This window comes from Balaenoptera borealis (assembly GCF_965194805.1).
Source record: "Balaenoptera borealis genome assembly, chromosome: 11".
NCBI classification, from domain to species: Eukaryota; Metazoa; Chordata; class Mammalia; order Artiodactyla; family Balaenopteridae; genus Balaenoptera; species Balaenoptera borealis.
Window position 1 is genome coordinate 64,495,786 of NC_138868.1, and position 23,239 is coordinate 64,519,024.

The 23,239-nt window shown below is 41.2% G+C and overlaps 1 long non-coding RNA gene across 1 annotated transcript in view; it reads left to right on the forward strand.

Moving 5' to 3' along the window:
* LOC309605920 overlaps positions 1–23,079 on the forward strand; it is a 98,560-nt gene extending 75,481 nt beyond the window's left edge. The window contains exon 5 of the long non-coding RNA XR_014231572.1: positions 12,512–23,079. This is a non-coding gene — a long non-coding RNA (uncharacterized lncRNA). The remainder of the gene's footprint in view (positions 1–12,511) is intronic.
* The last annotated feature ends 160 nt before the right edge of the window (positions 23,080–23,239 follow it).

Consider the following 23,239-nt stretch of genomic DNA (forward strand, 5'->3'; position numbering starts at 1 on the left):
AAATAGCTAGCTAGTCGGAAGCAGCTGCATAGCACAGGGAGATCAGCTCGGTGCTTTGTGACCACCTAGAGGGGTGGGATAGAGAGTGTGGGGGGGAGGCGCAAGAGGAAGGGGATAAGGGGATATACGTATGCATATAGCTGATTCACTTTGTTATACAGCAGAAACTAGCACAACATTGTAAAGGAATTATACTCCAATAAAGATGTTAAAAAAAAAAAAAAAGAGAGAGAGAGAGAAGGCAGCATCTTGAACTCAGCCAAACCTGCCTGTTATCTTTCCCCTCAATCCTGGTATGTCCTTTTACTTGTTCATTTTTACCCATCCCCCCTAGCTAGAAACCTCAAGATAATACTAGAACAAAGCTGGTGTGTGGGGGGGGGATCATTTTTTGGACTTTTAAGAACTAAACTTTTTCTCCTCCAGGATCCTCAAAAGAGTTTTTCCTCTCATTCACACATAGAAAGAAGTAGGTGATCTTAAGATCAAGTGATGCCATTTCTCTGAATCTACTCTAGAGATACACTCATACAGGTACATAAAGAAACATCTATAAGCATGTCCTTTGTAAGAGAGAAAAAGTGGAAACAGCCTAAAAGTCAATTAATAACAACACAGGCTAAATAAACCATGGTATATTCATAACAAAGAATACAATGCAGCAGCCAAAATGAATGAAGTAGTTCTATAAGTATCAATACAGAAAGCACTCCAAGACTGATTGTTTAGTGAGAAAGGCAATTCGAAGAATGATCGATATTGTATCATAGCACTGGTATAAAAAAAAAAACCACCAAAAAATCAACAACCTAAAACGGTAAATTGTTTCCTATGGCTACATATATATATGCATTAAATGCATAGAACATGGTCTGGGAGAATACACACAAAACTGGTAACAGTTGTTACCTCTCGGAAGGTGGGAAGCGAACGAGGGCTGAGAATGATGGTCAAAAAATTTAGTGTTATCTGTATTTAAATTTTTTCACAGGTGTAATAATGCATTCATGTGTACATAATCAAAGATTTTAAGGTAAGAAAATCATTAAGCATGTACAGTACTGTTTTTTTTTGAATTTTATTTTATTTATTTTTTATACAGCAGGTTCTTATTAGTCATCCATTTTATACACATCAGTGTATACATGTCAATTCCAATCTCCCAATTCATCCCACCACACCCCCACGCCCCACCCACGGCTGCTTTTCCCCCTTAGTGTCCATACGTTTGCTCTCTACATCTCAATTTCTGTCCTGCAAACTGGTTAATCTGTACAATTTTTCTAGGTTCCACATATATGCGTTAATATACAATATTTGTTTTTCGCTTTCTGACTTACTTCAGTCTGTATGACAGTCTCTACATCCATCCACGTCTCAACAAATAACCCAATTTCATTCCTTTTCATGGCTGAGTAATATTCCATTGTATATATATACCACAACTTCCTTATCCATTCGTCTGTCAATGGGCATTTAGGTTGCTTCCATGACCTAGCTATTGTAAATAGTGCTGCAATGAACATTGGGGTGCATGTGTCTTTTTGAATTATGATTTTCTCCAGGTATATGCCCAGTAGTGGGATTGCTGGGTCATATGGTAATTCTATTGATAGTTTTTTAAGGAACCTCCATACTGTTCTCCATAGTGGCTGTATCAATTTACATTCCCACCAACAGTGCAAGAGGGTTCCCTTTTCTCCACACCCTCTCCAGCATTTGCTGTTTGTAGATTTTCTGATGATGCCCATTCTAACTGGTGTGAGGTGATACCTCATTGTAATTTTGATTTGCATTTCCCTAATAATTAGTGATGTTGAGCAGCTTTTTGTGTGCTTCTTGGCCGTCTGTATGTCTTCTTTGGAGAAATGTCTATTTAGGTCTTCTGCTCATTTTTGGATTGGGTTGTTTGTTTCTTTAATATTGAGCTGCATGAGCTGTTTATATATTTTGGGGATTAATCCTTTGTCCGTTGATTCTTTTGCAAATATTTTCTCCCATTTTGAGGGTTGTCTTTTCATCTTGTTTATGGTTTCCTTTGCTGTGCAAAAGCTTTTAAGTTTCATTAAGTCCCATTTGTTTATTTTTGGTTTTATTTCCATTACTCTAGGAGGTGGATTAAAAAAGATCTTGCTGTGATTTATGTCAGAGAGTGTTCTTCCTATGTTTTCCTCTAAGAGGTTTATAGTGTCCGGTCTCACATTTAGGTCTCTAATCCATTTTGAGTTTATTTTTGTGTGTGGTGTTAGAGAGTATTCTAATTTCATTCTTTAACATGTAGCTGTCCAGTTTTCCCAGCACCACTTATTGAAGAGACTGTCTTTTCTCCATTGTATATCCTTGCCTCCTTTGTCATAGATTAGTTGACCATAGGTGCTTGGTTTATCTCTGGGCTTTCTATCTTGTTCCATTGATCTATGTTTCTGTTTTTGTGTCAGTAGCATATTGTCTTGATTACCGTAGGTTTGTAGTCTGAAGTCAGGGAGCCTGATTCCTCCAGCTCGGTTTTTTTCCCTCAAGACTGCTTTGGCTATTCGGGGTCTTTTGTGTCTCCATACAAATTTTAAGATTTTTTGTTCTAGTTCCGTAAAAAATGCCATTGGTAATTTGATAGGGATTGCATTGAATCTGTAGATTGATTTGGGTAGTATAGTCATTTTCACAATATTGATTCTTCCAATCCAAGAACATGGTATATCTCTCCATCTGTTGGTATCATCTTTAATTTCTTTCATCAGTGTCTTATAGTTTTCTGCAGACAGTTCGTTTGTCTCCCTAGGTAGGTTTATTCCTAGGTATTTTATTCTTTTTGTTGCAGTGGTAAATGGGAGTGTTTCCTTAATTTCTCTTTCAGATTTTTCATCATTCGTTTATAGGAATGCAAGAGATTTCTGTGCATTAATTTTGTATCCTGCAACTTTACCAAATTCATTGATTAGCTCTAGTAGTTTTCTGGTGGCATCTTTAGGATTCTCTATGTATAGTATCATGTCATCTGTAAACAGTGACAGTTTTACTTCTTTTCCAATGGGATTCCTTTTATTTCTTTTTCTTCTCTGATTGCCATGGCTAGGACTTCCAAAACTATGTTGAATAATAGTGATGAGAGTGGACATCCTTGTCTTGTTCCTGACCTTAGAGGAAATGGTTTCAGTTTTTCACCATTGAGAATGATGTTTGCTCTGGGTTTTTTGTATATGGCCTTTATTATGTTGAGGTAGGTTCCCTCTATGCCCACTTTCTGGAGCGTTTTTATCATAAATGGGTGTTGAATTGTGTCAAAATCTTTCTCTGCATCTATTGAGATGATCATATGGTTTTTATTCTTCAGTTTGTTAATATGGTGTATCACATTGATTGATTTGTGTATATTGAAGAATCCTTGCATCCCTGAGATAAATCCCACTTGATCATGGTGTATGATCCTTTTAATGTGCTGTTGGATTCTGTTTGCTAGTATTTTGTTGAGGATTTTTGCATCAATATTCATCAGTGATATTGGTCTGTAATTTTCTTTTTTTGTAGTGTCTTTGTCTGGTTTTGGTATCAGGGTGATGGTGGCCTCATAGAATGAGTTTGGGAGTGTTCCTTCCTCTGCAATTTTCTGGAAGAGTTTGAGAAGGATGGGTGTTAGCTCTTCTCTAAATGTTTGATAGAATTTGCCTGAGAAGCCATCTGGTCCTGGGCTTTTGTTTGTTGGAAGATTTTTAATCACAGTTTCAATTTCATTAGTTGTGATTGGTCTGTTCATATTTTCTATTTCTTCCTGGTTCAGTCTCAGAAGGTTATACCTTTCTAAGAATTTGTCCATTTCTTCCAGGTTGTCCATTTTATTGGCATAGAGTTGCCTGTAGTAGTCTCTTAGGATGCTTTGTATTTGTGTGGTGTCTGTTGTAACTCCTCCTTTTTCATTTCTAATTTTATTGATTTGAGTCCTCTCCCTCTTTTTCTTGATGAGTCTGGCTAAGGTTTATCAATTTTGTTTATCTTCTCAAAGAACCAGCTTTTAGTTTTATTGATCTTTGCTATTGTTTTCTTTGTTTCTATTTCATTTATTTCTGCTCTGATCTTTATGATTTCTTTCCTTCTGCTAATTTTGGGTTTTGTTTGTTCTTCTTTCTCTAGTTCCTTTAGGTGTAAGGTTAGATTGTTTATTTGAGATTTTTCTTGTTTCTTGAGGTAGGCTTGTATAGCTATAAACTTCTCTCTTAGAACTGCTTTTGCCACATCCGATAGGTTTTGGATCGTCGTATTTTCATCATCATTTTTCTGTAAGTATTTTTTGATTTCCTCTTTGATTTCTTCAGTGATCTCTTGGTTATTTAGTAATGTATTGTTTAGCCTCCATGTGTTTGTGTTTTTTACATTTTTCTCCCTGTAATTCATTTCTAATCTCATAGCGTTGTGGTCAGAAAAGATGCTTGATATGATTTCAATTTTCTTAAATTTACTGAGGCTTGATTTGTGACCCAAGATGTGTTCTATCCTGGAGGATGTTCTGTGTGCACTTGAGAAGAAAGTGTAATCTGCTGTTTTTGGATGGAATGTCCTATAAATACCAATTAAATCTATCTAGTCTATTGTGTCATTTAAAGCTTGCGTTTCCTTATTAATTTTCTGTTTGGATGATCTGTCCATTGCTGTAAGTGAGGTGTTAAAGTCCCTCACTATTATTGTGTCACTGTTGATTTCCTCTTTTATAGCTGTTAGCAGTTGCCTTATGTATTGAGGTGCTCCCCTGTTGGGTGCATATATATTTATAATTGTTATATCTTCTTCTTGGATTGACCCCTTGATCATTATGTAGTGTCCTTCCTTGTCTCTTGTAACAGTTTTTATTTTAAAGTCTATTTTATCTAACATGAGTATTGCTACTCCAGCTTTCTTCTGATTTCCACTGGCAAAGAATATCTTTTTCCATCCCCTCACTTTCAGTATGTATGTGTCCCTAGGTCTGAAGTGGGTCTCTTGTAGACAGCATATATATGGGTCTTGTTTTTGTATCCGTTCAGCAAGCCTGTGTCTTTTGGTTGGAGCATTTAATCCTTTCACATTTAAGGTAATTATCGATATGTATGTTCCTCTTACCATTTTCTTAATTGTTTTGGGTTTGTTTTTGTAGGTCCTTTTCTTCTCTGGTGTTTCCCACTTAGAGAAGTTCCTTTAGCATTTGTTGTAGAGCTGGTTTGGTGGTGCTGAATTCTCTTAGCTTTTGCTTGTCTGTAAAGCTTTTGATTTCTCCATTGAATCTGAATGAGATCCTTCCTGGGTAGAGTAATCTTGGTTGTAGGTTTTTCCCTTTCATCACTTTAAGTATATCATGCCACTCCCTTCTGGCTTGTAGAGTTTCTGTGGAGAAATCAGCTGTTAACCTTATGGGAGTTCCCTTGTATGTTATTTGTCTTTTTTCCCTTGCTGCTTTGAATAATTTTCCTTTGTCTTTAATTTTTGCCAATTTGATTGCTATGTGTCTCGGCGTGTTTCTCCTTGGGTTTAACCTGCCTGGGACTCTCTGTGCTTCCTGGACTTGGGTGGCTGTTTCCTTTCCCATGTTAGGGAAGTTTTCGACTATAATCTCTTCAAATATTTTCTCTGGTCCTTTCTCTCTCTCTTCTCCTTCTGGGACCCCTATAGTGCGAATGTTGTTGCGTTTAATGTTGTCCCAGAGGTCTCTTATGCTGTCTTCATTTCTTTTCATTCTTTTTTCTTTATTCTGTTCCACAGCAGTGAATTCCACCATTCTGTCTTCCAGGTCACTTATCCCTTCTTCTGCCTCAGTTATTCTGCTATTTATCCCTTCTAGTGTATTTTTCATTTCAATTATTATATTGTTCATCTCTGTTTGTTTGTTCTTTAATTCTTCTAGGTCTTTGTTAACCTTTTCTTGCATCTTCTCGATCTTTGCCTCCATTCTTTTTCCAAGGTCCTGGATCATCTTCAGTATCATTATTCTGAATTCTTTTTCTGGAAGGTTGCCTATCTCCACTTCATTTAGTTGTTTTTCTGGGGTTTTGTCTTGTTTCTTCGTCTGGTACATAGCCCTCTGCCTTTTCATCTTGTCTATCTTTCTATGAATGTGGTTTTGTTCCACAGGCTACAGGATTGTAGTTCTTCTTGCTTCTGCTGTCTGCCTTCTGGTCTGCATTACTGTTTTTAATAGTGAAAATTTTGAACTACCTAAATATCTAGCAAATGAAGTATGATTAAATCAATCATGGTACGATCATATGGCAGAATTTAATTAAAATGATGCCATTCATTTTTATATGCACAGGTGTAAAGAAGTTAATTTATAGTTCCATTTAAAAGGAAGTATATACTAATTATTGTGTTCTGCATTATCCCTTTTTTGTGAACAAGTACATTCACAAAAAGGTTTGAGATAATTTTATATAAAAGATTTGTAGGTGTTTCTACATCAGTGGGATTCTTGTGTTTTCTTTTGCTTCTTTATTTCCTAATTTTTCTATAAGAAATAAGTAATAAGAAAAATCCTATTTTTAAAAATGTAAATAAAATGAGGAAATTGAACTAGGAATGATGAGAGAGAGAAAAAGTTAAGAGGAAGAAACACATGATGGTAGATGGGGATAACAAAGTAGAGAAAAGATGTTATTGGGATTTTTTTTTTTTAAGAGATTTTCTTATTTTCGAGAGAGTTAAGGGGAAATTATTTTTGTTCTCAGAGTCTTTCAGTGTACTTTCCAAGCCATCAAATTCCTAAATATAACCAAAGATGATGATTTTACAAGTGAGCCAACATAAACATAGTAGATGTTTATACTTCTACATTAACAACATGGCATTAGAGCTGCAAAAGTTCTTTCAAATTGGCTCTTTTATTTTTCTAAAAATTTCCATTTTGAGCCCCCCTTTAAAATATAGCATTCCTCCACCCCCCTACCCCCTACCCCCACCACCCCTGCTGTGGCTTTAAAGTTCAAGATGAGGCAGAAGATTAACATAGCAACATTTAGGAGTGAGGATGGAGCAGGTGGAGGAGCAAGAGGGAGGTAGGAGAACATTAAGCATTTGGGTAGGAAAAGGAGGGGAGAACATTTTTTTAGTGTTACCCTCAAGTAGGACTACCCAAAATCTAGTATGTATTCAGGTCATCTAGGGATCTTCTGAAAAGGCAGGACTGGGGCAGGACTTCCAGATGATGCTCATGCTACTGGTCCATAGACGACTTTGAGCAGCAAAGCCTTAGAATCTGGGAATTTGCTATTCCACCTTGGTCCATCTGCATTTCAAACTGGAAACGTCTATTGTGATAACTTCTTCCTAACCTAGTTTTTTTTGTTTTTGGTTTTTTGTTTGTTCCATCAAAATACCAAATAGTGGAAACTCTTCAAAAAGTCATTTTATCATATACAAGGTACAGTTTAAGGCCCTATGCATGGAAGTGAGTAAAATGGGAAATAGAACATGGAGTAGTCAGGAACCCCTAATATACAAATGTTACTTGTTATAAAGGGTGTGGTATTATGGAAAAAGCCCTGGACTGGACGGCAGAAGACCTGATTTCTATCCTAGTGATCGTTAACTAGCTGTGTGCCTTTGTGCCTATCATTTCTCTCCAGTTCTCTGTTTCCTTTTCTGTCAAATAAAAGAATTGATCCACATGGCTTCTAAAATCTTTTCAGCTCTGACACTTGAGGAATCTATAAAGGAGATCTCATATCAACAGGAAGGGAAGAAAGGAAAGATGTGCCACCACACACAGAGCTGCCAAGGATCCTGTACATGTGATATTATAATGGAGGAATTTTCCCCTTGTCTGCCCAGATGCAAAAATGTTATTGGAGTGAGAGACTGGGAAACTTGCCTGGTATGAAATTCTAGTACCCCGACTTCCCGGTTTGGGCAATTTAGTGGCTTGGGAATCTGTCCTCGCCCCTGTAAAGTAAAGCAGACCATGTAAACAGGCTCTCCAAGAACCTCAATGTGGCTCTGGCAGCTTTGATTCTGAGGTTCTCCATCTTTGGGGCCACCCTCGGCTTTCACCTCATTCCTGTACACTGATCATCAGCCAAATTCTGAAGCCCCTTGAGCTTAAGGTCCCAGCCAAATGGCCCTACAGCCTTCCTGCTTGAGAAAGCCTCCAATTCCCAGCCTGCGGCCAAATCCAATTTTCCTAGCAACTCATACCTTGCCCCCATAGCACCCCACTGGATCCCAAGTCTCCCAGACACTGCAGACTCTACTCAGGCCTATAGCAGCCAAGCCTAAGGGAACTGGGCAGGCCTACAGTGATGTCCTCAGAGGCAGGCCTATCCTCAAAGTGAGGATCAGCCCTGAGTCTGATAAGCACAGGGTAGGAAAGGGACCTGCTGCAGTGAGATTACCCAGACTCTGAGGCAATCTCCTGCAGCTCCGCCTCACGCCTCAACAGACCTGCCCTCCTTTCCTTTTAAATTACAGGCCTGTGGCTATTCTAACAAAGACTCACAAGTCACCCATAAACACGCCTGAATCACAAGCTTCAGGCAGCTTCCTGTGGTTTGCCTAAGCTGGCAGTGGGAAGGCAGCCTGACTCCCTGCCATGTTCCTGAGACCATGTCCTCAGCAGACACTCAGGGCATGGCCTCCTGAGGTGGCCACTTGGGAAGTAGTGACCCTGAGGGCTGCCGAAGGGTTTATTTTTTCCCTCTAGTCCCAGCCTAGGCTGGGCTGAATGATGGGGCTGCTGGTACAAAGGGTGCTTTTTATAAAGTTCTTCCTTGGTATTTTTGGTGTCTGGAAAGGGCTTCCTCTCCTCCCACGGTTAATTAGCAGCATGAGAGCATTACCCTTTCCTTAACAGAAAGTCTGTTCCTGGCCCCGAGGCCAGGCAGAGGGGGCGGCAGGTGTGGCCAAATGCTCCCTGAGGTTAACCTCAAACTTAAACTTAGACGTGGTTAGAAGCAGTGTGAGAGGCAGGGTTAGCTTACATTTGGGGCAGAGTGGGCAATCAGGCACAGGTCCCTGACAAGCTAGGGAATTGTTTTCTAGCAACTCAGTCAGGTGAGGGGACAGGAGAAGGGGGTGGGGAACCAATGGGTGTTGGACACGTTTGTGAATTGTTCCTACAACAAAGGCTTTTTAAAAACAACAGAGTGGAGCTTTATATATTTGAATGAGAAGCCCACAGAAGGACCTATTGTCAGGAGGAAAAATTGCATGAGTAATTGTGCATGACTTCAGTCTTCCCAGTTGAAATGTTAGGCCTGTTAAGGATGACTGTGGACATTCCATTGTTTTCAGTGTGGGGAAGAGGGAGAAAGGAACTCCTGGGAGGTGGGGAGGTAAGAAACTTAGAAGCTCTCCCCCACAACTTTTCCTTGCTGGGTCCCATGTTTCTTCTACTTAATTGAGCTACCACCTCCTACAGGAAGCCTTCCTTGATACATAACTCCTATCTTTTCATTATTTATTAGACTCTGATACTATTGGTAGGCCACAGCACAGTGGGCCTGGATCCAGGACCAGACTCCACCACTTCCTAAATGTATAACCTTGGGCAAGTTACTGATCTTCCCTGTGCCTCAGTTTCCTCATCTATAAATGGGAGTAATATCTACCTTCTAGGGTTGTTGAGATCATTAAATGTGTTAATACATATAAGACACATAGAACAGTGCCTGATGTATAGTACATACTCAGTAAATATTAACAATTATTATTTTTTATTTGTAACCACAGTGGCTAGCAAAGTTTGTAATATATCATGGTTCAGAGGTTTTTCAACCCTCATATGCATCATAATTGCTTGAGGAGCTTTAAAAATACATGGGCCTGGGCTCCATTTTTCTAGCAGTGAAAACTGGTCATGGTATTTTAGAAAAGTTGCCTGGGTGGTTTTATTATGCAACCAATGTTATAGCTGCTTAATGAATATTTGTTGAATGAATGTATGAACGAAACAAATGGGATTAGAACAAATAAGCTCAGGTTACCCCTTCCTGAGGAACATCAAGACATGATTCTGTCTCCTTCAGAAAGTTGTCTCTTCCTGAGACAGGCTTCAAGCAAACAACATGACAGTGAATATAGTGGAATATACGAAAGAATCACAATTCTATTCATCTCAACATATTGCAATATTGAAGAAATAGGGAGAAAATGATTGGCGCTAATATTAGAGATCAATAGGTATTTCCTCTTGTTCTCCCTTCTGTTGAGGCAGACTTATTGCTCAGACAGAGGCCATAACAACTCTAGCCAGAAGGTGAACTTTGACCTTTCCTCCAGCTTTAATTTTGATTTGCAATCCAATCGTTAATTTAGTGGACATAATGAAACATTTAAAGACCTCAAATAAAGCATTTGCCCTACTCTAATATGTAATTATGTGCAGGATAATAACACAATTGTAATAAACTGCTTTACCTAGATGGCTTACAAAGTTTAAACTGACTGCTGCTTGTAGAACATTACGTCAGGTATCTCACAATAGAAATAAGAAACTATAGCCAGGGCCTAACTTATATATTAGTGGGAGAAGTAAAGATAACATTCTGAAAGCTAGAGAAAAATAAATAGAACAGAAACAAATGTAACATTTAAACAGTGTATAGCAGCATAAAGAGGGCTTTGGAGTCAGACTTTAGGCCTATTTCTTATTAATTGTGTGACCTGAATAATTCAATTAACCTTCCAGAGTTTCAGCTTGCTCATTGACCAAATGTGGATGTTTTAATTTTTTTATTTTTTTGCCGTGCCACACGGCTTGTGGGATCTTAGTTCCCCGACCAGGGATTGAACCTGGGCCCTCAGCAGTGCAAGTGCAGAGTCCTAACCACTGGACTGCCAGGGAATTCCCCCAAATGTGGATTTTGCTGCCTGCATCACAGGATTGTTGTGAGGCTTCAAAGCACCAATATATGCAAGTGTCTAGTGCTTTTCATTAAATGAAATTATTTTAATTAACAAAGAAGCTGTATTCCAACAGCATGCTTTATTGTCAGAAATTTCATTATCAAGAGGACAGATAATATGTAACGGGGGAAGCAAACAAGATGGAGAACTAAGCATAAACATACACCAGCTCTCTCACCCCAAATCCCTTGAAAGACAGAATAATCAGTAAGTCCCGACCAGTAGTAGCAAACGAGAGGAGGCAAAAGCGAAAAATCTGGATAGACAGCATGGGGGGTCAGACTGATAGAGAACCCAGAGCAGAGTATTTTTTAATTAATTAATTAATTATTAATTATTTTTGGCTGCATTGGGTCTTCGTTGCTGCGCAGGGGCTTTCTCTAGTTATGGCGAGCAGGGGCTACTCTTCGTTGCGGTGCGTGGGCTTCTCACTGCGGTGGCTTCTGTTGTTGCGGAGCATGGGCTCTAGGTGCACGGGCTTCAGAAGTTGCAGCACGTGGGCTCAGTAGTTGTGGCGCACGGGCTTAGTTTCTCCGTGGCATGTGGGATCTTCCCAGAGCAGGGCTCGAACCCGTGTCCCCTGCATTGGCAGGGGGATTCTTAACCACTGCGCCACCAGGGAAGTCCCAGAGCAGAGTATTAACACACTCCAAAACACTCTCGAGAGACAATTTGAAGCAGAGGATCTCCAAGCTCCGAGGAAGGAGAGAGAAAGAATGAGAGGGGATTGTGAAGCAATCATCAGGGTTGTTAATCTTTAAACAGCTCTCTGAGCAACAGACCTCTCTCCTCCTTTTCTCCACTTCAGGCAGCTGCAGGTGGGGGTGGGGGTGGGGTTGGTTAACCCCAGATAAAACACAGAGCTTCACCCTAAGAAAGGAAATCACCTGTCCCAGGAGGGCACCTGCTGGGGATAAGGCCTGTGAGAAAAGCACAGCTGAAAGTAACCTCAACCACCTTTCACAGACACAGAAAGAAGAAAAAGAAAAATTGTTCCTGTCCAGTTTGTCAACTGTGGCTTCATTGAAGTAAATGCCTCCTTATTTTGTCATCTGGGGATGGATGAAGTGGGAGGGGGATGATCCCCAGGCCTGCCTGCCTGCCTGCTCCAAGCACCTTACATGGAAGACTGTAGTCAAAATGTCCTACTTACAGAGTCCTAACTAACCCTCTAGTGGTCAGCGGAGCCTGTAGAGGAAACAGCTCAAAACCGAAGGAGAGGGACTTCCCTGGTGGTGCAGGGGTTGAGAATCTGCCTGCCAATGCAGGGGACACAGGTTCGAGCCCTGGTCTGGGAAGATCCCACATGCCGCGGAGCAATTAAGCCCGTGCGCCACAACTACTGAGCCTGTGCTCTAGAGCCTGTGAGCCACAACTACTGAGCCCGTGTGCCACAGCTACTGAAACCCGCATGCCTAGAGCCTGTGCTCTGCAACAAGAGAAGCCACCACAATGAGAAGCCACACGCAAGAGTAGCCCCTGCTCACCACAACTAGGGAAAGCCTGCACGCAGCCACAAAGACCCAAAGCAGCCATAAATAAATAAATAAATAAATAAATAAATAAATAAATAAATGTATTAAAAAAAAAAAAGAACCGAAGGAGAAACTTAAACAAGATACCTACTAATTAACCTCTCCTTTAAACATAGATATGAATGGAGAACCACATATCACCGGTTCTTGAGGAAATTCAACAGCTCTAAAGAAAAGGACTAACAATAACAACAGAAAGATGAACAAACTGAAAACTGACCCCAGAGAAAAGACAGATAAAAGAACAGAAAAAAAAGTTGTAAAAATTCTAAATAATATCATCCTTAGAAAGACGCATGGGGATATTGCAGGAGGCTGCTGTGAAAAGGAAACAAACAACGGCTAGGATAAAGGAAAAACAACAAGCAAACAAAATGGAAATTTTAAAAGATGATAGTAAAACTAAGTAAAACAATGGATAGAATAAATAATAGGATGTATATGGCAAAAACTGGGGATACTTTCCAGAATCTAAGTGGGGGTATATCTCCCTGAGTATATAAAAAAGTCAAGAATGGAAATTTTGAGAGAAAAATCAAGAGACTGCCATGGACTGAATTGTGTCCCCTTCCTCCCAAATTCACATGTTGAACCCCTAACCTCAAGGTATATGGGGATAGGGCCTGTGAGGAGATAATAAAAGTTAAATGAGGGCAGAAGGGTAGGACCCTAATTTGATTGAGCTGGTGCCCTTATAAGAAGAGGAAGAGACACTAGAGCTATCTCTCCATCGTGTGAGGACACAGTGAGAAGGCAGCTGTCTGCAAGCCAGGAAGAGAGCCCTCACCAGAAACTGAATTGGTCAGCACCTTCATCTTAGCCTTCAAAACTGTAAGAAAATAAATTTCTGTTGTTTAAGCCACCCAGTCTATGGTATTTTGTTATGGCAGCCCAAGTTGAGTAATATAGAGACACAAAGGATTGATTCACAAATGCCTCCATTCATTCGAAAGAAGTATCAAGAGAGAACTGAGATTCGGTGGGGAAGAGATCTACAAAAAAATAAGAAAAGAAAATTTCCCCAACTCAAAGAAAGGCTCAGGACTTCTTAGGGCCTGCCAAGTGTCAAGCAAGGTAAATTTTCAGAGCCAAGAGAACAAAGAAGAAAACAAAGAGAAAAAGAATTCAGAGAAGAAAAACAGGTTTCCTAAAAGGAACAAAAATGAGATTGGCTTCCAGACTTCCAAAAGGTAACTGAATGCTGGGCAACAATGAAGCAATAACTTCAAAATTTGGAATTAAATACTTTTGAGCCTAGAATTATGTGCCATGCTAGCCAAACTAGCATTCAAGGGAGAGAGCCAAAAAAGACATTTTCTATTTCCCCTTCAGATTGTCAAAAATGAGGAAACCTGATTAAATCCAGCAATAGCAAGGTTTCAGGGGAAATGGTACTCTCAGACTCTGTGGGAATGTCAATTAGTACAACAATTTTTTAGAGAGCCACTTGGAAGTGTGTATCAAAAATTTCCATTTCCAGCTATCTAATCTGGAGAAAAACTTGTACAAATGCGTGAGAGGCTCACACAGACAATGAGGTCAAGAGTGCAGATCCTGGAGTCAGAGTCCTGGGGGTCGAATCCCAGCTCAGCTCAGCCACTCTTAGTCATGGGACTTTGGGTGAGATTAGTTGCCTCAACAGTGAAATAGGGGTGATAATACATAGTACCTATTTCACAGAGTTTTGTTGTTGTTTTGATTCATTTTGTTTTTTAAGAATTGAACAAATTACAATGTGCAAAGTGCTTAAAACAGACCCTGGTACAGTAGTCACACTTTATTGCTGGGGGATACATTCGAAAACACCCAATGGCTGCCTGAAAACTTTGATAGTACTGAACCCTATATATACTATGCTTTTTCCTATTCATTCATACCTATGATAAAGTTTAATTTATAAATTAGGCACAGTAAGAGTTTAACAACAATAAGTAATAATAAAATAGAGCAATTGTTACAACAGAGAGTTGACTCTTGAAAAACGTGGGGATTAGAGGTGCTGATCCCCACTGTAGTCGAAAATCCGCATATAACTTTACAGTCGGCCCTCCGAATCTGTGGTTCTGCATCCCAGATTCAACCATCCACGGATTGTGGAATACTGTAGTGTGTATTTATTGGGAAAAAAATCCACGTATAAGTGGATCTGCACAGTTCAAACCAGTGTCATTCAAGGGTCCGCTGTTCTAAGATAAAAGTTATGTGAATGTGGTCTCTCTCTTTCAAAATACTTTTTTTGTACAAATGTAATGCCCTTTTCATCTTAACTAATAAGCACTTTCTCGCACTGTGGCCATAACTTTTGCAGTTTGAGGTTCAACAGCGAAACTAGCACGCATTTCTTTTTCCTTCTTCACAATTTCATGGCGAGTAGATTCATTCTTACTGTATATCTTAGCAACCTCAGCGTGCAATTGTTTTCTTTCCTTAATAAGTCAAGAACTTTTATCTTTTCACATTAAGGAAGCATTTTATGGCTTCTCTTTGGCATATCCGGATTGCCAGCATCACCGTCCTTGAGCTTTGAAGCCATTGTTAAGCAAGATGAAGGTGACTTGAACACAAGCACTGTGATACTGCAGCAATCCGATAACCTAGACAGCTACTAAGTGACTAAGGGGCAGGATACATCAGACAAAAGGATGATTCACCTCCCGGGTGGGACGGTTCGAGATAATCATCACGCTACTCAGAACAGCGCACAATTTAAAACAAATGAATTGCTTATTTCTGGAATTTTCCATTTAATATTACAAACCATGGTTGACCATGGATAACTGAAACTGCAGATAAGGGGGGATGACTGTACAGACTAAGCACTAAATAAACGAATATTATTATCATCAAGTGGATATTAGATGTCATGAAAGGACATTAGATATTAAATTGCTTCCAGTTTTGAGCTATCGGGGCATTTACAGTGACACAAAATTGGATGACCTAATATCTATTAATAGGACAACGGTACAGCCATAGTGTGGAATACTATGTAGCTGTGAATAAAAAGGTTATAGAATTATACTGATTGTATATGCTGGCACAGAAAGATCTCAAAGACATTGTTAAATGGAGGTGAGGGAGAGAAAGCAGATTACAATATGCAATGTGTACAGATTACCCCATTAAAAAATACAAGCATATTATACTGGATATATGTTCAGCAGCATACGACAGGGGGGAAAAGCAGGAGGAGCTCTCTGCCCTGGGTGTAGGCAGTAAGTGGACATGTCAACCGAGGATAACATGAAACAATAATTTTAAACAATAACTTGAAAACAATGATAAATAATAGTAAAATCTGCTTTTTATTATCACCATGAACAGTGAAAATAAACAGAGTCAGTGATAAAATACTCTCTGTCGGGGAGTTTCCTTTTCCCCCAACTTGTAACCCTGTATGCTCCTGCATCTTCCTAAGTGCCTGGAAAAACTTAGAACAGGAACTTATTTACGGTACTTACTAAGTAGGAGGATAATTTACAGAAGGAAGTGCGGTTGAGTGAGGGTGTGTAAGATTTTTTTTACCTTTTACTTGCTAGCTTGTTTATTTAATTTTTTTGCAAAGAATATATTCCTTCATTTATGATTACTTGCTTGTATAGTTAAAACATTTTTAATTTGGAAAAAGGAAATAACATGGTAGGCAAAAGGATTTATTCTAGGAAGTCAGAAAAATGGAGTGCAATGGTAGAATATAACCAGTCTTCCAAATATTTTAGTTCATGGAATACGGATTAGGTATAATGATTGCATTTTCAGAACTAAAAATCAGAACCCAGGACCTGCCAAAGAATTTTTGGTGCAACTTCTGAGTAGGAGAGGCAGCCTGGGACATCCAATCTGGATGCCAAAATAATAGAATTTTCAGGACAGTCTGATGGTTTATTATCTCAAATAAACTGTTTGAACTGGGCCTGTCCATAAATCCCCAATCCCACTTCATTTTTGGATCCTGGTGGAACTGAGCTCCTGATACGATACCCACTTAAAACCTAGCATTCAGCTTGCCTTACCTTAACTCCCCACAAGTCCTGGGCCTCACAGACTTTGCTCCCCCTGAGAACTGCCAAGAGCCCTGACAGAGCACTCCTAATTTCTCGATTGCCTCAGCAGTATCCACAGGCATACTGTCTGCCCTCAGGGTGACTGTTTTCCTGACTCTCTATCAGCCCCCCTGGCTCCCCACTGGCCTTCTGTACCCCGAGCTTGGTCTCCTTCTGCATCCCCACCCCCCCAGCTATCCCCCCGGCGCCCTGCCTCCCTCTGCATGCAGCAGAGCCAGCCTGGTCTGAGCTACTGATACCCATCCTGCTGAGGCTAGCTCAAACAGTCCCAGGCACAGGGTAAGCTGAGGCCGTGGAAATGAAATTTCTGGGTACAGAAAGGAGGAGGGTGATAGACCCAGGGAAACAGGAAAGAGTTTGCCAGGAAACCAGACTGACGTGGGCTGAGTGGAAAAGAGAAGTTGGAGCAGGACCCGCAGAACAGCTTGGGGCCAGTAAAGGAAGTGGGAGAGAGGTAAGAACTGCACATGCACAGCAGTTTTAGTTTTAAGTGTGAAAAAGGATGTCAAGGTAAATGCACGGATTCATCACTGAGAAGGAGAAAATGGAAATGTTCCAGTGGGCCCTAGAAGATTCTGCTAGGGAACAGGGTAAGGACATGTGTCAGGAAGACCTGCTCCCCGTCCAGGCTGTACGACATCAAGAAAGTCCTTTAACCTCCTGAGATTCCCCTGTCAGTTGGGGGGTCCTTCTAAACATGAAATAAATACAGGTAAGTAAAGCTCTCGGGCCGGCATTCAGTAAATCTGAATTTCCTTCTCCTTCCATCAAAATGTGGATGGTCGTGATGCAAACTCACCTGCAGCCTCTCACTACCCACTCCAGCCTCAGTGTCGAGCAGTGGACACAGCAAATAATCGCCAATTATGATAGTTACCATAGAGACAGGGCATCTTATTGCAGGTTCTGTTCTAAACACTTTGCAGCATTAACTCCATCCTCACAGCAACCCTATGAAGTAGATACTATTACTCCTAGTTTACATATGAGAAAGTTAGGGCTCAAGAAATTGAAGTAACTTGCCCGAGACGCATAGCTGATGAGAAGCAGAACCAGGATAAAAATCCAGCTGTAACTGCAAAACCCACGCTCTTTAACGCTGCACTAGATTCCTTCCAATAGTAAGGCAGACAAGAGAGAAAAGGTTAAACAAGGAAAGGTCCTATCAGAGGCATCCATGGAGATGAGTAGGAGGGCTCCTGTGATCCTGTGTCCTTGTGTGGGGACAGCTGCTATAGGAGGATTCCTAGGGAGCTCCCATTTGACCGTGGGATCCAGGGGAAAAGCTACTGCCAAGATGAAGTAATAACCCCCTCCACATCTGCCACAGATGGGTGATGGCATCCGAGAAGAAGTCAATCACATATGTAACCAGTGCAAACAAAGCTGTAGACAGAGGCATTGCCTCATGTTATGAAAGTATCTTGCAATAAGGGATGGGGTAATAAGTCCAAAGAGAAGGGTGATGAGTTGGCAGGCACTCTAGAACAAGCCGAGTCAAAGTTTGCCTACGTGACTATAGCTCTGTCCACTCTAATTCCAAATGTTCCATCCTGGTTCTCCAGGCAAAAAGCCTTGGGATGAGGAGAAGGGCCTGAAGGAGACGCCACCTGGGGAAGGTCAAAGCACAAAACAAGTAATGTCCATTTAGTAATGCCAGTGATAGGAGGTTTTCATTAAGGTTATAATCATCACCACCACTTCATTTATTCACTCGTTCACGTATATATCCAGGAAATATTTATAGAGAGCCTACCGTGCTCCAGGCCCTGTACTAGATGTAAGAGGTCCCTAGGAGCTTAAAGGTAGTCAGGAAATGGTAGAAAGCAGGCTCTTTCAGCACAGTCAGGTAAAAGCTCTGCTATCAGTGAGGGCCTACCACAGGCTACCACCTAGTCCTCCCTGCAAGGAGGCAACTGTGACCTTGGGGAATCAGGAAATGCCTCCAACAATGTGCAAGCCAGATAGGGTGTTTGAGAAGAAGTCCAGCTCCCTCACTGTATAGAGAAGGAAGCCATGGACCTGAGTTATAAAATGGATAAACTGCAAATCAAGACTACATATGGTACATATCAGCTGAAGGCACTATCACAAATGTCCCAGGAGTTTAAGGGAGGCAAATATCACTGTGAGTTAAGAAGACTTCCTCGAAGAGGTGAGACATAAGCTGGGCTTTCCTGGAAAAATAAGGGGTGTGGTGTGTGTGTGTGGGTGTGTGTGTGTTGTGTGAAGGCGAGAACCTGGTTTTAGATACTGATCAATTATTCCTTTAGTCTGTCTAATTTTCTTTTATCTGGTTTGCTAATCACCCAAAGTCCTTCAGATCTGCAATTTTTATTTTTGTTCTTTTGTTTGAGAAGATCTGCCACAAGATGTGATATGAATATTTGCACAGGCTTTGGAGTCCAACGGACTTGGAGTCACATTCAGGCTCTGCCGTTTCCTAATTGTGTGACCTTAGTTTTCTCATCTGTTAAGTGGGAATAGTAATACCTACCATAGGGTTGTTAATGAGTATTAAATGAGATAATATATGTAGAGCATGTAGCATAGGGCCGGACACTCAGGAAACATCTAGCATAGCTCCTTAAATGTTGTGATTATTACTCACCTGCATGGACCATATGACATTTACAGTGTATTCATTCAGTTTCCATTAATTCTTTTGTCAAACAGTTAGACGTAGTGCCAGGCACCATGCTAGATGTTGAACACAGCCATGTACCAGGCAGACATTTTCCCTGCCTGCTCAGGGCACTCTAGAGGGATGTCAGACATGTAAACACATGCCTGAAGTACAATGTGAGGTGCACTGTTAATAGTGCATGGCAGGTAGTAGCTATTAGTGGTCAGTTCTGGGTAGGCTATGGCCTTGAAAGGCCATACCAGGGCCTGTGGGGCCTGACTTCATCAGGGTGCAGCAGCCCTGGAGACCAAGCTGAAAGATGCCCCCACTAGCAATGTCATTACCACTTCTTGATAGCTCTAAGCTTGCTTTATATTTTCTACAATGTCATTTCCATTTATTAGCAGAATAATCTGAATAGAAAAGAAAGTTCCCTCTTAATAGTCCAGCATCCAGCAGAAACTACAAGAAGCAGTAGAAATGCACCTGAGCTTAAGCTTCAGAAACTTTTCTCGGTTCCTCTTCTCTTCCAGTATGCTGAGTGCCTGTGGAATCAAGCATCCAAGATGGCTCCCAACAATCCCCACCTGTGCACATCCCACCCCTGTGTATTCCCCTCCTGCATTGTACCATGCTTAGTCTTTGTGACCAACAGAAAATGGCAGAAGTGATAGCATGGCACTTCCAGGGTTAGGTTATAATATTGGGTGCTCTCTGTCACACAGGCTTTCTCTCTTGTATGACTTGCTTTAGGGAAAGTCATGTCTTGAGCAGATCCATGGAGAGGCCTACATGGCAGGGAACTGAAACTTCCTGCCAACAGCCAAATGAGTGAGCTTAGAAGTGGATTCTCCAGCCCCAAATGAGTTTTCAGAGACAACAGCCCTGGCCAACAACTTGAGCCCATGAAAGACCTTGAGCCAGACCAGCCAGCCTAGCCATTCCCAGGTTCCTGACTCTCAGTATATAGTTGAGATAATAAATGCTTGCTTTAAGCTACTAAGTTTTAGGGTGACTTGCTTTGTAGCAATAGATAACTAATACAGTGCCCCCCTCCTCCTGTGCTTCAAGCATTCTGCTCCTCCCCTGTCATGGCACTTACCACACTGTGTTGTAATTACCTGTTTACATATCTTGTCTCTTACTCAGTCTGTGAGCTTAATAGAGATTATGTCTTATTATCTTTGTACCCTCACCACCTGGCACATGCCTGGCCCATAGTAGATGGTCAAAAAACTTTGTTGGATGAATAGCTTGCATTTGTATGGCACATTCGAATTGACAAAGTACTGATATCTTTTAATAATTTATAACGGAAAATAATCTGAGAAAAAAATATATATATAACTGAATCGCTTCCCTATATACCTGAAACTAACACAATATTGTAAATCAACTGTACTTCAATTTAAAAAAAAATAATTGACAGAGCATTGGTGCATTCATTCTCTCATAGTCTTTCTTTTTTTAGTGTTTCATCTTCAGTTTTGATTGACACTTGATGCTTGCAAATTTTGAAACAAATTTTGAGATCATGATGACTATTCTGAAGAGGTTTCAGCACCAGCACTAAGATTTGTATATTCAGTTGGTTTGCAATTGACTTGTTAGCCATTTACATAGTGTGTAGTACAGATCTGTTACAGGTCAGATCACAGTGTTGAAGGAAAGAAGTACCTTCCTGTAATTAGAAAGGATCCCCTAATCTGCACTCAGCTTAAGACATCCAATGTACAAGAGCACAAAAACCATCATAATACTGTGGCTCCAAGGAACATAGTTTTGATAAGGAAAATAACCTAAGCTTCTTTTTCCCATTTTAATTACCGAGATCTCTAACAATCTCATAGAGTCTTCATGACAACTCTAGAAGGTAAGTACTAATATCACCCCCATTCAACAGGTAAGGAAATTGCAGCTTGGTGATTTGCTTGATTATCTCACAACCAGTAATTAATAAAATCAGGACTCAAACCCAAGTCATCCAATTCTTTGTCTATGTTTTCTCCTCTACACCAAAACTGCTCTTCATTTAGCTTGAGGGGTGGGTGGGGTAGGAGAAAAATTAATCTAGAGAATGGAGTGTTGTTCGGTCATGGATGGAGCTTCGTAGAAGGGACAGCAGACAAGAACATGGCTCACTTATGTGTAGGCCAGCTCTCTGTGGGCCTTCCCCACACCCCACATTCAATATTTCATGTAGTCCTCACAAAAATCCTAAGATAGGAAATCTGTTCTTTTCATTCGCACTTTACAGATGAGAAAACCAAGGCAAGAGCTCACATATGTTAGGTAATAAAAGCTGAGACTCAGGAAAATGTATTCAAACTCCTAGTTCAAGCTTCTTTTTGTAAAACTCAAATTGCTTCCTCTTCCCAGTACTGGACAAATGGGTTCTTTTTCCCAGTCCAGATAGAATTCCTGATTCCAGCCAGGGACACCCGGGGCAAGATATCACGGTCTCAGACAATGTGCAGACGTGACTAACACAAGGGTCCTACCTGTGCGGCCGTGTCCCATCTCACCCCCATGCTGAGCTCCAATCATGGATTCTCAGGCCCAAGGTCAAAGGTCTCACAATATCCCTTTTACCAATAAAAGGAAATACGCTGTTGTGCTTAGAGAGAGTTTCAGTGTACACGTCTTTAAAATGGGGGAAAGAATTACAGCGATGATTAAATGAGATGATGTATGTAAAATGGCTGGCATGTAATAGGTATTCACAAGCTCGTAAATACTCTTCTCCCCTCTGGCTGTCTCCTATATCCTTCGGGATATTTTAAAGACTAGGGAACACAACCTCTTGTGAGCCTCTCTTCGCCCCCTAAGCTGAAGGCTTAGCAGGGGTAGTGGGAAGTGGAGGGAGCAGCGGAAACTTCTGAGGATTCTGCACAGAGTCTCCAGCCTGGAGGGAGCTCTGCAGTGGATTTCTGCTTCATGTCAGCTGCGCAGTGGGGCTGGAAGCCCTCCATCTTTGAGGGCAGGTATCATGCTGAGGGGAAGAAGCCGCAGCTGTTCTGTGGGCCCCTAATGGAATGTGGCTCAGGGGGCTGAAGCCTTGCTGGGTTGGGTAAACTTGGCCTGTTTGCTTCCATCCAAGAGACCTTTCACATTCAGGGCTTAGTGACCAGAAAAACATTGCAGAAGCCAATAACTTCCATTCTCCAGGGAGGCAGGGAGCAGACAGTTTCTGGGCTGGACATCAGGGACAAACCCATGAACTGTGAGAGGGCCTCTGTGCTCGGGGCTCCATCTGATCCCCAGAGAGGGAGGGCTGGTTCCATGTGCTAGCAGACACAGCTTCCTGCCGGGGAGAGGATCTGGGCTTTGTCTCCACATGAGCCGGCATTTAGATGTGACCGTCTAGGGTTTCATGTATGAGCTGTGGCAGTAGCCAGGCTCCAGATGCAAGTTGGAGTGAGCCTGACTCTTGCAGTTCTATTCAATGCAGTTCAGAGCAATTAAACAACCACGTGACAGCTTACCAGGTACAGGCCTTTGAGGAAGCAGGTGATGTTGTGGAAAGGCCATGGGCTTTGAAATCTGAGAGCCTTCAGTTTCAATCCTAGCTCTACCACTTACTAACAGTGACTCGGGAAAGACACCTCACCTTTTGGGGCCTCAGTTTCTTTATATGTACAGTAATAGTAATGCCTCCTTTGCAGGGTGGAGATAAGGATTAAATGAAGTTATCCTGTGTAAAAGGTAAAGCATAGTGCCTGCTGCCTGATCAATGCACAGCAGACTATTCTTTTTTTTTTTAATATAAAACTTTTTTTAAAAATTTATTTATATATTTATTTATTTATTTTTGGCTGCATTGGGTCTTCGTTGCTGTGCATGGGCTTCCTCTAGTTGTGGTGAGCGGGGGCTACTCTTCTTTGCGGTGCACGTGTTCTCATTGCGGTGGCTTCTCTTGTTGCGGAGCACGGGCTCTAGGCGCGCCGGCTTCAGTAGTTGTGGCACACGGGCTCAGTAGTTGTGGCACACGGGCTTAGTAGTTGTGGCACACGGGCTTAGTAGTTGTGGCACACGGGCTTAGTTGCTCGGCAGCACGTGGGATCTTCCTGGACCAGGCATCGAACCCATATCCCCTGCATTGGCAGGCAGATTCTTAACCACTGCGCCACCAGGGAAGCCCTACAGTAGACTAT